This window comes from Liolophura sinensis, chromosome 4, assembly GCF_032854445.1.
Source record: "Liolophura sinensis isolate JHLJ2023 chromosome 4, CUHK_Ljap_v2, whole genome shotgun sequence".
Classification (NCBI taxonomy): domain Eukaryota; kingdom Metazoa; phylum Mollusca; class Polyplacophora; order Chitonida; family Chitonidae; genus Liolophura; species Liolophura sinensis.
Window position 1 is genome coordinate 1,827,386 of NC_088298.1, and position 12,009 is coordinate 1,839,394.

The 12,009-nt window shown below is 41.9% G+C and overlaps 1 protein-coding gene across 1 annotated transcript in view; it reads right to left on the reverse strand.

Annotated features, from left to right (window-relative positions):
* LOC135464562 (uncharacterized) overlaps positions 1 to 7,841 on the reverse strand; it is a 60,314-nt gene extending 52,473 nt beyond the window's left edge. The window contains exon 1 of the mRNA XM_064741986.1: positions 7,753 to 7,841. The gene's annotated coding sequence lies outside the window, so the exon portion shown is untranslated. The remainder of the gene's footprint in view (positions 1 to 7,752) is intronic.
* Between the last annotated feature and the right edge of the window lie 4,168 nt (positions 7,842 to 12,009).

Genomic DNA, 12,009 nt, shown 5'->3' on the forward strand with positions numbered 1-12,009 from the left:
CATCAGCTGGCCCATAATGCCCCCAACAGTTTACAAGGCTATTAATAAGTCCACACATGGTCTGAGTTACTCCCACATGTGTGATGGGGAAGAACATGTCTGGAAAATGGGTAGCCTGTGGAGTAGGCCAGGTTACATCTGGCTTTTTTCTCTGTTTTCATGGAAGATCAGCCTTACTGGCAGAAATGTTGGCTGGATTATCAAGTCTAAATTAAGTTTATTTATATATTGTTATATGGCTGCATGGCCTCAATTCACACTGTGCAATACATGCATTGTACAGGTGTGCTCCAGCATTCTGTAAAAATTGTTTCTAAATTGCTCAGAGATCAAGGACATACACATAGCACAGCAAGTATGACTCCTAACAACCACAATGAACAGCAGGTATCAGTTCAATCCCAGCACTGGACAGGGAATTTGTATCTTTTCTGCCCTCACTGTTCATAGCTGCCTTGGTGACAATCTGTGATTGACAAGGCTTGTGTGAACACTTGCGCAGATAAATATGCCTGTGGCAGGATGGATATGCTAGTGGCAGGATGAGTACACTTAGGGTATGAGGAGTGCACTTGTGGTAGGATGAGTACACTTGTGCCAGAATGGGTACACTTGTGCCAGAATGGGTACACTTGTGGCAGAATGGGTACACTTGTGCCAGGATGAATACACTTGTGCCAGGATGAATACACTTGTGGCAGGATGAATACACTTGTGGTAGGATGAATATGCATGTGGTAAACCTGCGGATGGCTGTGGGTTTCCCGCGGGCTCTGCCCGGTTTCTTCCCACCATAATGCTGGCCGCTGTTGTATAAGTGAAATATTCTTGAGTACGGCGTAAACCACCCATCAAATAAATAAATAAATACATGTGGTAAGATGAGTATATCCTTCTGGCAGGATGAGTACACTTGTGGCAGGATCAGTATGTTTGTAGCAGGATGAATATGCTTGTGACAGGATAAATATAGTTGTGGCAAGATGAATATATTTGTGGCTGGAGGACTATACTTGTGGCAGGATGAATATATTTGTGATAGGATGTGTACATGTATATACTTGTGGAAGGATGAATGTATACTTGTGGTAGGATGACTATATACTTGTGGTAGGATGACTATACTTGTGGTAGGATGACTATACCTGTGGCAGGATAAATATACTTGCAGCAGGATGAATTGTTGAATATACTGCTGGTAAGATGGATACATACATGGCAGAATGAGTATACTTGTGGCAGGATGAGTAAATACTTGTGGCAGGATGAACATATACTTGTGGCAGGATGAACATATACTTGTGACAGAATGATTTACTTGTGGCAAGGTTGGAATATGCTTGTGGCAAGATAAATATACTTGATGTAGGATAAATATACTTGTGGTAGAATGAATATACATGTGACAGGATGAATCTACACGAGACAGGATGAACATACATGTGGCTGGATGAATATACATGTGCTTGTGACAGGATGAAAGGGGAAACAGGACAGACAGTATCAGTTTTTGGATGTGTACCAGACCTGAGTCTCTGGAAGTGTACCACACATCAGTCACCTACACCACTACATATGTACACCTCATCTACACCACTACATGTGTACACCTCATCTACAACCCACATGTGTACACCCCATCTACACCCGTTCAGGTGTAGACCCCATCAACACTCTTACAGGTGTACACCTCATCTACACCTTTACATGTGTACACTCCATCTACAACCCTATATGTGTACACCCTACATGTGCACACCTCATCTACACTCCTGCATGTGTACACCTCATCTACACCCCTACATGTGTACACCTCATCTACAACTTACATGTGTACACCTCATCTACACCCATACAGGTGTACACCTCGTCTACACCCTACATGTGTACACCTCATCTACACTCCTACATGTGTACACTCCATCTACAACCCTATATGTGTACACCCTACAAGTGTACACCTCAAATACACCCCTACATGTGTACACCCCATCTACACCCCTGCATATGTACACCTCATCTACACACCTACATGTGTACACCTCATCTACACCACTACATGTGTACACCCCATCTACAACCATTCAGGTGTAGACCACATCAACACCCTACATGTGTACACCTCACCTACACCCCTACAAGTGTACACCTCAAATACACCCCCACATGTGTACACCCCATCTACACCCCTGCATATGTACACCTCATCTACACACCTACATGTGTACACCTCATCTACACCGCTACATGTGTACACCTCATCTACACCCATACAGGTGTACACCTCGTCTACACCCTACATGTGTACACCTCATCTACAACCCTACATGTGTACACTCCATCTACAACCCTATATGTGTACACCCTACATGTACACACCTCATCTACACTCCTACATGTGTACACCTCATCTACACCCCTACATGTGTACACCTCATCTACACTCCTACATGTGTACGCCTTGTCTACACCCCTACATCTGTACACTTTACCTACATATACATGAAGAGACCTTCATGTGTAGAATATGTCACGGTGGAGGGGAGGTCGTATTGGGGACAAAACCCCAAATGCCCAGTACATACAGGCTAACATGTTACACCACAGATACCCTGAATAAATCTACATTCATTAGTCCAACAAGTAGTAGTCTCTCAGTCCTACATATAGTAGTCTCTCAGTCCTACATCTAATAGTCTCTCAGTCCTACATGTAGCAGTCTCAGTCCTACATGTAGCAGTCTCAGTCCTACATGTAGCAGTCTCAGTCCTACATGTAGCAGTCTCTCAGTCCTACATGTAGCAGTCTCAGTCCTACATGTAGCAGTCTCTCAGTCCTACATGTAGCAGTCTCAGTCCTACATGTAGCAGTCTCTCAGTCCTACATGTAGCAGTCTCTCAGTCCTACATGTAGCAGTCTCTCAGTCCTACATGTAGCAGTCTCTCAGTCCTACATGTAGGAGTCTCAGTCCTACATGTAGCAGTCTCTCAGTCCTACATGTAGCAGTCTCTCAGTCCTACATGTAGCAGTCTCAGTCCTACATGTACCAGTCTCAGTCCTACATGTAGCAGTCTCCCAGTCCTACATGTAGCTGTCTCCCAGTCCTACATGTAGCAGTCTCTCAGTCCTACATGTACCAGTCTCTCAGTCCTACATGTAGCAGTCTCTCAGTCCTACATGTAGCAGTCTCAGTCCTACATGTAGCAGTCTCTCAGTCCTACATGTAGCAGTCTCTCAGTCCTACATGTAGCAGTCTCTCAGTCCTACATGTACCAATTTCTCAGTCCTACATGTAGCAGTCTCAGTCCTACATGTAGCAGTCTCTCAGTCCTACATGTAGCAGTCTCAGTCCTACATGTAGCAGTCTCTCAGTCCTACATGTAGCAGTCTCTCAGTCCTACATGTAGCAGTCTCTCAGTCCTACATGTAGCAGTCTCAGTCCTACATGTAGCAGTCTCTCAGTCCTACATGTAGCAGTCTCAGTCCTACATGTACCAGTCTCAGTCCTACATGTAGCAGTCTCTCAGTCCTACATGTACCAGTCTCTCAGTCCTACATGTACCAGTCTCTCAGTCCTACATGTACCAGTCTCTCAGTCCTACATGTAGCAGTCTCCCAGTCCTACATGTAGCAGTCTCTCAGTCCTACATGTACCAGTCTCCCAGTCCTACATGTAGCAGTCTCTCAGTCCTACATGTACTAGTCTCTCAGTCCTACATGTAGCAGTCTCTCAGTCCTACATGTAGCAGTCTCTCAGTCCTACATGTAGCAGTCTCAGTCCTACATGTGGCAGTCTCTCAGTCCTACATGTAGCAGTCTCTCAGTCCTACATGTAGCAGTCTCAGTCCTACATGTAGCAGTCTCTCAGTCCTACATGTAGCAGTCTCAGTCCTACATGTAGCAGTCTCTCAGTCCTACATGTAGCAGTCTCAGTCCTACATGTAGCAGTCTCTCAGTCCTACATGTAGCAGTCTCTCAGTCCTACATGTAGCAGTCTCTCAGTCCTTTATGTAGCAGTCTCAGTCCTACATGTAGCAGTCTCTCAGTCCTACATGTAGCAGTCTCAGTCCTACATATAGCAGTCTCTCAGTCCTACATGTAGCAGTCTCTCAGTCCTACATGTAGCAGTCTCTCAGTCCTACATGTAGCAGTCTCAGTCCTACATGTAGCAGTCTCTCAGTCCTACATGTAGCAGTCTCAGTCCTACATGTAGCAGTCTCTCAGTCCTACATGTAGCAGTCTCAGTCCTACATGTAGCAGTCTCTCAGTCCTACATGTAGCAGTCTCAGTCCTACATGTAGCAGTCTCTCAGTCCTACATATAGTAGTCTCTCAGTCCTACATGTAGCAGTCTCTCAGTCCTACATGTAGCAGTCTCTCAGTCTCAGTCCTACATGTAGCAGTCTCAGTCCTACATGTACCAGTCTCTCAGTCCTACATGTACCAGTCTCTCAGTCCTACATGTAGCAGTCTCAGTCCTACATGTAGCAGTCTCAGTCCTACATGTAGCAGTCTCTCAGTCCTACATGTAGCAGTCTCAGTCCTACATGTAGCAGTCTCTCAGTCCTACATGTAGCAGTCTCAGTCCTACATGTAGCAGTCTCAGTCCTACATGTAGCAGTCTCTCAGTCCTACATGTAGCAGTCTCAGTCCTACATGTAGCAGTCTCTCAGTCCTACATGTAGCAGTCTCAGTCCTACATGTAGCAGTCTCTCAGTCCTACATGTAGCAGTCTCTCCAGGCCACTATGAAGGTGCAAATCTACTGATTTGTCAAGTGACTGGATGGTTTTCCAAGTAAAAATATCTCCACAGGGTGAAACAGTTTACACACACACAAATAAGTGGATAAAACTTACAACACTTTTTATGACCAATGGCTACAAGTTACGTATCAGATATTGTACACATGTGTAGTTTTTACTGTCACAAAGAATTTGGGAACATTTATAGTCCTCAACTTACTTATGGGTGGGGCGGGGCGGGCCGGGGTGGGCCGCGGCGGGTGAAAACAAAATGACAATAGGCCTGGATATGCATGTGACAGACATGAGATCTGTCCTCTTTTGGGAGGAATTCCTCTTTATTTATACAAAAAATGCATCAGAAAAATGATCAGAATTTAACTCAGAAACGCTAAAAATGTCAAAATTATGAGTATAATGTATATTTTCCTGGTTTTTATTCCAGTGTTTGTCTCATCCCTGATGTGAAGGAAATGCACCATGAAACTGCAGACATGTAAAGACTTCCCCACACTACAGGTTTCCTACCCTAAATGACTTTAAATGACTCCAAACAACCTTTAACAACCATTTTATGATTATGCAATGAAAAATGACCTGATTAGCTGAAATTTCATACATACATACTACTAGGTATTGCATAATAAGCCGCTTTTATGATACTGGATCAAAACAAATTTCTCCAGAGAATGTCAACATGCTATATGCAGTAGCTATTTTTGGTCTGTAGACTGTTTATAGATCCCCTCACAGTACATTTGCCAAGCTGGCTCTTAATGTCAAGGCTCATCCAGGCCCAAACACAAAAAAGTCTTGTTTTAAAGGGCGTGGGAAAGTTAGTTTAAATTTCAATGTTTTTTAAATAAAATTAAGGCTGTGTAAACCTCTGATATTACCAGTAATGTGTGCAAGTAGGCTGAAGTATAGTCACAGGGCTCTGTGATGAGTGAGGTAGTGGGGTAATGGGTATACGCTAATTTCTCAACCTTTATATGCTAATTTCTCAACCTTTTCGAACATGGAAGAGCAACCTCCAGTGCAATTTATCCATATTTTTAATTTGATTTTGGAGACAAAACTACACTGGTTGTGTTGGCCAATTTCAGGGCTTCATAAAAAGTATAATTTCAAAAGTCTACACAGTAAAATGTCTTCAGAAAATGCTTGAATAAACACCTTGCAAAAATGCAACAAGGTTGAAGAATTACAGTAGTACCTGTAGGTTGGGATATGTGGGTGAATGGGTAACTTCAGTCTCTACGAAGACATGACTGAATGATTATGGCTTAACAACACTTCTGCAACAGTGTAGTGGTATCCTGGTGAGGGCAAGGAAAAAGTCTTAATTTGTGCTGTACCTATACTGATTCAAACTGTTTGGAAAATAAAGACTCACTTATAAAAAAACAAAAACAAAATAAAAATGCCTGGTCAAGATACATGTAACTACATGCCTTCGCAAACACCTAAAATATAAATGGCATAAATTTTTAGCATCAGTCATATTCTATCCTATCTGATATTAACCATTATCATACATGACATTACCACAAAAGAAACATTTATGATTTAGTATGACATGAACATATCAACTGAACATGCTGTGGCTTAAAGGCATAGGGAATGTGAGTGTGCGAGTGAGTGAGTGCTTGGGGTTTATCGTCGTACTTAAGAATTTTTCGGCCACATGATGACGAGAGTTCTTAGAGAGCAGTAATGTGTCTCTTTGTGGCAGGATGGACTTCCAACGCTCTTTTATCTAGAGCTGCTTCACTGAGACGACTTACTGAAGACAAGTAGGCCTAAGCAGCCCCGTCCGAGTCATTATACTGACCTGGGTTAACCAGACGTTGCACTATCCCCTTCATGGTGAACGCCAAACAAGGAAGCTACAACTTCCTCTTTTATTTATTATTTATTTGATTGGTGTTTTACGCCCTACTCAAAAATATTTCACTTATACAACGGCGGCCAGCATTATAGTGGGTGGAAGCCGGGCAGAGCCCAGCGGAAACCCAGGACCATCTGCAGGTTGCTGGCAGACCTTCCCGCTTACGGCCAGAGAGGAAGCGAAAGGCTCCTGGGTCTAGCACAATGACCAACTGAGCTACGGAGGCTCCACTTCCTCTTTTAAGGTCCTAGGCGTGACCTGACCCAAGACTGATCCTGGATCTATCCCAGCAAAAGCAGACGCTCTACCGACTTGAACACATATGGTAAGACAGTATTATTTTAACGGAAATAGGACAAAATTACACATGTAGATGTGAACACAGTATCACTGTGCCATGATCAAACTCTTATTTACAATATACCACACTTACACATAATCTGTAAGTGAGTTTTCACGAAAGTTCTACATGAAATGTGTTAAAAGTACTTTATTAACAGTTTTCAGGAAGTTCATAATCTACAGTAATTGTTAAACAACACTTGCTACTACCCTAAACAGCATGATTTAACCAGCCTAAAATAGCTCCAAGCTGCCAGATAAGCATTGCATAATACGTCTATGCCATACTCCTGACATAGTATTAGCACTATATCTGGGGATCGTCAGCAGGTCACTGAGTGCAAAGTGAAATGCCCTGTCGTAAACGCTGGCGAATGTGGAGGGGGGAGTGGGGGCATGGAACAGACATGACGTCATCAACATCCACAACGAATGAGCGCGAGGCGATAATTGTCAGTGACTGAAACACCACTTTTTGTGACTTTCAGAACAAGGCTGTCCCCGGCAAAACGACAGAAGTCGTTCCTCAACAGGCGAAACTCTCACAGCAACTCAGTTTAATGTCTGGACGTAGATTTATTTAACTGTTTACACATTAAATAAGATTTTTTTACCGATTCTTAAGTAACGAGACTTCTACCTCGCGTCTTAACTTCGTTGTTTTTAAGTCTACCCTCACTCAGCTGACAGACTTGACAGGCGAATCTCTAAAGCTTTCCGCTTTCCACTCCAAAACATACATGTCTATCGCTATAATTCTGGGTGACAAAACTTACCTAGTTTAGTTCTTAAATTCTCCGTGCGGTCAGCCTGGCGAAAAGTTCACATGGAGGGGGTTATTTGTTAGTTCCCGAGCCCTTGTACAGCAAGCCAGCAAGCAGCCAGGTTAGAAAGATGTTGGCTGAAACGTGCTCTGACAGGACCACGGTATTATCGGCTGGAGGGGGGAGTAGGTTGTTCCCTGCAGTACGTATGATTAACTCCTAATGGTCTACCGTGAGAAATCGCCTAGGGTTTTAGTCGTTATTTGACATTTGAAAAGTTTTCAAACTTGTTTTTTCTCTTTCTTCTTTTCACATACCCAAGTCATTGTGTTAAGCCGACGAAATCGTAGTTTTGATCTTATCTGGTGCATACATGTAAACGTATACACAATAGACAATTCCCTCGTTTCCTCCCACCGTAATGCTGGTCGCCGTCGCATATGTGAAATATTCTTGATTACGGTGCAAAACACCAATCAAATAAATAAATAAATCACAATAGATAATGTCTGGAGGGATATTTGCAGATATCATTTTATGAATATGTGTTAGGTTTGCCACGGTCATAGAATTGTCATACAAAAAAAATTCATGTATTTTGACAAATTTGGAGAAGTTATGAAAAAGTCGCGTATTAATTTTCCCTTCTAAGATGATCTTCATGTGTAGGCCACATGCATTTGTACGAGGCCTTTACACTGTAAAAACAACGTGTTAAATTTAAGATAAGTATTATTCTCTGAGAGATGAGAGAACAAATTATGTTACGGTAACAAGATACTGTGTTATAAACAACACAACTCCATGTTACGTCCAAAAAGTAGGCTGCGTGTATTCTATTGGAATAACAGGTCAGGTCTGTTGTGTATAACACAATGTAGCGATAACATAATGTATTCTGCGGTCAGTGAAAGAAAACGTGATCGTCTGTGAATTCAACAGATTTGAACAGCTTTTGGAGTGTAACATCCGTGTTTAGGCATATGTTCATCCCAGTAGGTTGATTTCTCTTTCTTCCTCATTGCAAAATGAAGGTGAAATATCAAAACGTCATCATTCCATAGCACAGCAGGTCTACGCCAACTGGTCTTCAAATTTTGTCAATTCATCTGGTAGAATTCACGAATTGTCGTCTGATTTGGGCGTAAAAAGTCATAAAAATCATGAATTGTTAAACAACTGAAGGATTCATGCAGAAAGTCGTCAAGCGAATGCATATAGGCTACTCATAAAAGTATGCCACATCTAATCCCGCCAGGAGATACGGTTTGCCACATTTAATCCCGCCAGGAGATACGGTTTGCCACACCTAATCCCGCCAGGAGATACGGTTTGCCACACCTAATCCTGCCAGGAGATACGGTTTGCCACATCTAATTCAGCCAGGAGATACGGTTTGCCACACCTAATGCCGCCAGGAGATACGGTTTGCCACATCTAATCCCGCCAGGAGATACGGTTTGCCACATCTAATTCAGCCAGGAGATACGGTTTGCCACATCTAATTCAGCCAGGAGATACGGTATGCCACATCTAATCCCGCCAGGAGATACGGTTTGCCACACCTAACGCCGCCAGGAGATACGGTATGCCACATCTAATTCAGCCAGGAGATACGGTTTGCCACATTTAATCCCGCCAGGAGATACGGTTTGCCACACCTAATCCCACCAGGAGATACAGTTTGCCACATCTAATTCAGCCAGGAGATACGGTTTGTCACACCTAATGCCGCCAGGAGATACGGTTTGCCACACCTAATCCCGCCAGGAGATACGGTTTGCCACATCTAATTCAGCCAGGAGATACGGTTTGCCACACCTAATCCAGCCAGGAGATACGGTTTGCCACATCTAATTCAGCCAGGAGATACGGTATGCCACATCTATTCCCGCCAGGAGATACGGTATGCCACATCAAATCCCGCCAGTACGTCTACTGTACCGTAACATCATAGCCTACGGGCCTGGAACAACCTAAATTTCTTTTATAACTTTTGTTTGTTAACATGCTTGGTTTTGTTGTCACTAACGTTTATCTGTCTGTCTGTGTGTCTGTGTGTCTGTTATCACTTTAGGGAATTAGTTCTGCATGGATCTGTATGAAATTCAGCGCAGTTCTTGGCCTTAGGAGTGGGTCATGAAGCAAGAACTAATCCGCTGAATTATGGTGATGTATGATACGGATTAAGATCCAGATGCAAGAATTTATTTAAACCATTTTCCCCCGTTGCCACATAGGAGAGACGTACAGAGTGTTGTGCCATTGTCTGTAGTGCGGGAGGTTGTACATTTAGTGAGAAGTAATGCGTCAAAAACACTTTGTACAGCATGACTCTATATTACAAGCTTTCGGAGAGTACTTTTCTCATCATCAGGGAAAGTTGCAACTGCAAATGGGTAGACTACAGTCAGGGTATGTATGCATACTAAGTGAGTACAACTCACAGACCCAAGATGAAAGAACATAAAACAAGCAAACAGGACTACCTGCTTGTACACTTTACCTGATGATGGGTGAAATACTCTCCGAAACCTTGTATGGTAGAATGCATTATTTCTCACTAGCTTCCCCCTTTTCACTATTTCTCTCCATACCTGCATCTACTACAAGTTGTACAATGAGGTGCGGTGGAGGTTTGGGCCTCAGTGTGCTTTCTGTTTTTTTTCTTTTATTTGATTGTTTAACGCCATACAGAATACTAGTATTTCGCCTATACATACTGTGGCAATGTCAGCTTTATGGATAAAGGAAACAGTGCCCAAAGTATTGTCAAAGGACAAGCAACGAACACAGCTTATGTCGAAGCATACTGTTTATATTTTGTTCCGTTTCACAGGCCTGAGGCGCCTGATAAACATGCCTTACATCTTATACCAACATCACTGAAAACTGTTGACCTTGCGATTACAGGCCTGGATAGTACATGTATAGGTTAACATATACGTTTTGGTTCAAGGCTAGTTTACAAATGTAGATAGATTTTTGGTTCAAGGCTAGTTTACAAATGTAGATAGAATCCTACTCATATAGTCCTACATACATATTCATGTAATGCACGGATGGATTTTAATAAAGAGTTACTGTAAGTTAAGTCAACATAAACCTGTGAAAATACACAGCAAAAATGCTGGCTGCTGTTTATTGGATTCATCCCTGTGAAAAAAATGTGTGAAATGAAATCAAATTTCATTAAAACTAGAAATTCCATACTGGCATCGTACTTGATAACGATGTTAGTATCTGCATTGAAACGTCGTGACAATAAACCAAGAAGTTGTAAATCCATAAGCAATGCCCTGTCCAGTGTACTTCCGTGCCAACTTCTAAATACCACTAAAACAAATTCTAGAGCAGTTCCCACATATCTTAACTTCTGTTAAATCTTGCAGACCATTGGACAAGTGTTAGTTAAAAGTCATTCAGTCCGTAACCTTAGTGTGTAGATGTAATAAATACCAAAATTCGTGGAATCTGAAATAACGGTTCACTCGGAAACGTGGTAACAAGATTTTATTACACGAGTGACCTTGACCTTCAAGTGCAATATAATATGCAGTAAACAAATTTCCCAGGTCTGCGTCACATACATGAAATAAATAAACACATCAAACATGCATATCTATTATCTATGTGAAGAGATGTAAAACTGAGAAAATTTGAAAAGTTTCAATTATCCATTGACGTTAACCTTCGAACCAATTCTCGCCAAGAGTCATTATATTGTACAGATTTTTACCACATGAGTAACCTTGCACTGACCTTCACCTTCACCAATATGACATGCATGAAATAAATTTCACATGGTCACACATATGAAATAAATAAACATACATGCAAATACATTAGCTCAGTGAAAAGAAAAAAAAAACTGGGAAAATTTAAACAAAAAGATTTTCCTTCCAAAATTTCAGCTTACCATTATAATAATGGTAACAAGACTTTGAGCACGTGCGTTGGTGTTAAATAAATACTGCTAAAAATTCAAGTGATATTCCATTAGAATAAGCCATAAATATTAATAGTCAATATGGATACACAGTTTATCAGTAACACTGAAAGATGTCACAAAGAGCAAAGACAAATAAATGGAAATAGACTGACAAGTGCATCTAAATTATGCGAATACTACGTAATTCACGTGATATGTCACATAAAACGCATGCGTGGCGTTGATGTGTTTTTGATGACTTTTATCACAAAGCGTTGTGAATAAGCAGATTACCTGTATTCTATGTTCATGCTCATGTATACAAAGAGACTCTTACG